Source organism: Triticum dicoccoides, chromosome 1B (assembly GCF_002162155.2).
Source record: "Triticum dicoccoides isolate Atlit2015 ecotype Zavitan chromosome 1B, WEW_v2.0, whole genome shotgun sequence".
Taxonomy (NCBI): domain Eukaryota; kingdom Viridiplantae; phylum Streptophyta; class Magnoliopsida; order Poales; family Poaceae; genus Triticum; species Triticum dicoccoides.
The window spans coordinates 627,800,954-627,805,497 of record NC_041381.1 but is presented as its reverse complement, the minus strand read 5'-3'; positions in this window follow the sequence as shown (position 1 = coordinate 627,805,497).

Here is a 4,544-nt window from a genome sequence, read left to right as displayed (position 1 = left end):
AAATAAGAGAGAATAGCCATAAGTATTGAGATATAATGTGTAATAACAGCCCATAATGCAATAAATATTGACATAAAAGCATGATGCAAAATGGACGTATCAACTCCCCCAAGCTTAGACCTCGCTTGTCCTCAAGCGGAAGTCGATATCGAAAAATATGTCCACATGTTTAGAGATAGAGGTGTCGATAAAAATAAAATACGGACATGAGGGCATCATGACCATTCTTATAACAACAACATATATAGATTCCATTATATAATTTCTTATGCTCAAGTGACAATCAATTCACAATATCAAGTATGGTTCAAAAACTTCACTGAGAACTAACAAACTATAATCTCAGTCATTGAAGCAATCACAATTTATCATAACATCAGAAAGAGTCAACAATAGAGCTTTTCCGCAAGTCCACATACTCAACTATCATATAGTCTTCTACAATTGCTAACACTCACGCAATAATTGTGGTTATGGAGTTTCTGCCGGACATTGAGAAAGATAGGGGCTTATTGTGTTGCCTCCCAACGTATTCACCTTTAGGTGATGTCAACAATAATAGCCCATGCTAACGGACATCCAATTGAATATATATATATCATGACCTTTCAAACACGAGGAGCTTGCCAAAGGATAAAATGAAAAAGGGAAAGGTGAAGATCACCTTGACTCAAGTATAAAATAAAAACATAATGTAAGAACATAAAGTAAAAGATAGGCCCTTCGCAGAGGGAAGCAGAGGTTGTCATGCGCTTTTTGGGTTGGATACACAAAATCTTAGTACGAAAGAACGTCACTTTATATTGCCACCTGTGTATGAACCTTTATTATGCAGTCCGTCGCTTTTATTGCTTCCATAACAAGATCGTATAAAGCTTATTTTCTCCGCACTAATAAGTCATGCATATTTAAGGAGCAATTTTTATTGCTTGCACCGATGACAACTTACTTGAAGGATCTTACTCAATCCATAGGTAGATATGGTGGACTCTCATGGCAAAACTGGGTTTAAAGGGTATTTGGAAGCACAAGTAGTATCTCTACTTAGTGCTAGGAATTTGGCTAGCATGAGGGAGAAAGGCAAGCTCAACATGTTTGGAAGGTCAATGACAACATTCTTTAACTGAGATGTGAGAAAACATAAACCATTACATTGTATTCCTTGTCCAACGTCAACTCTTTTAGCACGTCATACTTAATGAGTGCTCACAGTCATAAAAGATGTCCAAGATAGTGTATTTATATGTGAACCTCTCTTTCCTTATCACTTCCTATTAATTACAACGATGACCAAAACTACGTTTATCAACTCTCAACAACCTTTATGCCTCATACTTTCTATGTGTGAAGTTATTACTATCCATAAGATCAATATGAACTCTTTTATTTTCTTCTACTTTCTATTTTTCTCAAAATCATAGCAACAAAGCAAAGCCCTTGATTCAACACTAATCTTTATTATAGAAAGCTCACGGACTCGATTACAAAAAGAGATCACTAAGCAAAACTCAAAACTACCTGATATCAAAACTTCAATCTACTAGATCAAGATACTACTAAAAGGATCGAACTAAATAAAACGATAAAGATAGGAGTGTGATGGTGATACGATACCGGGGCACCTCCCCCAAGCTTGGAAGTTGCCAAGGGGGAGTGCCCATACCCGTGTGATTATGTCCTTGGAGGTGGTGATGATGACGGTGGATAATCGCACATTGAGCGTAAAAGCTCCTCCAGCTTGCGGATAATGCCCTTGAGTCCGGCGATATGATCCTTGAACAAAATATTCTCCTGTGTGAGATACTTGTTCTGGATGCGAGCTAACTCTGTCATCTTGATAGCTTCAATCTCTGTTGGAGTAAAGAGGTTAGGTAAAAATTGAGGGATGTCTTCTTCCACCGCCGGAGCTTGGACCTCCATGGCCTTCTTGGTCCCTTCATCCTTGTGGGTCTCCTCCGGTTCTTCTCTTTTCAGCTCTATCTTCAATAGCCAAGCATCCTTGTCTTCATTGTTGAGAGAGGGCGACGCCATGGTGCTCTAGATCTGAATCAAAAACAACTCGAAACGAAAACAGAGGATATTTGCGTGATACAGTGGTCAAAACCTTCGGGAGTATATATAATGAATTTTTACCGACCAAAATACGTAAAGTGCAAGAAAACGGAGTCCGGGAGGCACACGAGGTGCCCACGAGACAGGGGGGCGTGCCCAGTAAGGGTGGGCGCGCCCTCCACTCTCGTGGGGGCCTCGTGTCCCTTTCGAAGTACTTCTTTCTTCCTAAAATTCTCAAATAATCCAAAACTGATAAAAATTGCCATTGGAGTTGTTTTGGGGTCGGTTTACTTACCGTACCACATACCTATTCCTTTTCGGAGTCTGGAACGTTCTATAAAGTGTCCCTTATGTATTCCTCCGGGGTTACGTTTCAATAATATTAGTTTCAACATCAATAGGATTACCTGAAATATAATGTTTAATTCTTTGACCGTTTACCACCCTTGGACTTGTGCCTTTGAAGTTGTTGATCTTTATGGCACCAGAACGATAGACCTCCTCGATAACGTAGGGGCCTTTCCATTTAGAGAGAAGCTTTCCTGCAAAAAAATATCTTAAACGAGAGTTGAATAATAACACATAATCACCTACGTTAAACTCACGCTTTTGTATCCTTTTATCATGCCAACGCTTGAATTTTTCTTTGAATAGCTTGGCATTCTCATAAGCTTGGGTTCTCCATTCATCAAGTGAGCTAATATCAAACAACCTCTTCTCGCCGGAAAGTTTGAAGTCATAATTGATCTCTTTAATAGCCCAATATGCTTTATGTTCAAGTTCAAGAGGTAAATGACATGCTTTTCCATAAACCATCTTATATGGAGACATACCCATAGGATTTTTATATGCAGTTCTATAGGCCCATAATGCATCATCAAGTTTTTTGGACCAATTCTTTCTAGATCTATTAACAGTCTTTTGCAAAATTAATTTGAGCTCTCTATTGCTCAACTCTACTTGACCACTAGACTGCGGATGATAAGGAGATGCGATTCTATGATTGACATCATACTTAGCAAGCATCTTACGGAAAGCACCATGAATCAAATGTGAACCACCATCAGTCATAAGATATCTAGGGACTCCAAACCTCATAAAAATAACTTCTGTAAGCATTTTAATAGAAGTGTTATGATCAGCACTACTAGTTGGAATAGCTTCTACCCACTTAGTAACGTAATCAACAGCAACTAAAATATGTGTATAACCATTAGAGGAAGGAAAAGGTCCCATATAATCAAACCCCAAACATCAAACAGTTCAATAACAAGAGAATAATTCATAGGCATTTCTTGACGTCTACTAATATTACCAATTCTTTGGCATTCATCACAAGATAAGACAAACTTACGAGCATCTTTGAAGAGAGTAGGCCAATAAAAACCAGATTGTAGTACCTTATGTGCAGTTCTATCTCTAGCGTGGTGTCCTCCATATGATTCAGAGTGACACTTGCATAGGATCTGTTCCTGTTCATGCTCAGGTACACAACGTCTAATAACACCATCTACTCCTTTATAAAGGTGTGGGTCATCCGAAAAGTAATGTCTTAAATCATAAAAGAACTTTTTCTTTTACTGGTATGTGAAACTAGGTGGTATAAATTTAGCAATAATATAATTAGCATAATCAGCATACCATGGAGCAGTACGAGAAGCATTAATGACCGCTAATTGTTCATCAGGAAAGCTATCATCAATAGGCAGTGGGTCATCAAGAACATTCTCTAACCTAGACAAGTTATCTGCAACGGGGTTCTCAGCTCCCTTTCTATCAATAATATGTAAATCAAACTCTTGGAGCAGGAGAACCCATCTAATGAGTCTAGGCTTAGCATCTTTCTTTTCCATAAGATATTTAATAGCAGCATGATCAGTGTGAATAGTAACTGGAATCAACAATATAAGGTCTAAACTTATCACATGCAAACACAACCGCTAAGAATTCTTTTTCAGTAGTAGCATAATTTCTTTGGGCAGTACCAAGAGTCTTACTAGCATACTGGATAACATTCAATTTCTTATCGACTCTTTGCCCTAGGACATCACCTACAGCATAATCACTAGCATCACACATAATTTCAAAAGGTAAATTCCAATCAGGTGGCTGAACAACAGGTGTAGTGATCAAGGCTTTCTTAAGTATTTCAAATGCTTCTACACAATCATCATAAAAGACAAAAGGAATATATTTTTGCAATAAATTAGTCAGAGGCCTAGAGATCTTAGAAAAGTCCTTAATGAACCTCCTGTAAAAACCAGCATGACCAAGGAAACTTCTTATACCTTTTATGTCCTTGGGACATGGCATCTTTTCAATAGCATCAACTTTAGCTTTATCAACTTCAATACCTCTCTCGGAAATCTTATGCCCCAAGACAATGCCTTCATTAACCATAAAGTGACACTTTTCCCAATTCAGAACGAGACTAGTGTCTTCGCATCTCTGCAAAACTCGATCAAGGTTGCTCAAACAATTATCAAAGGAGG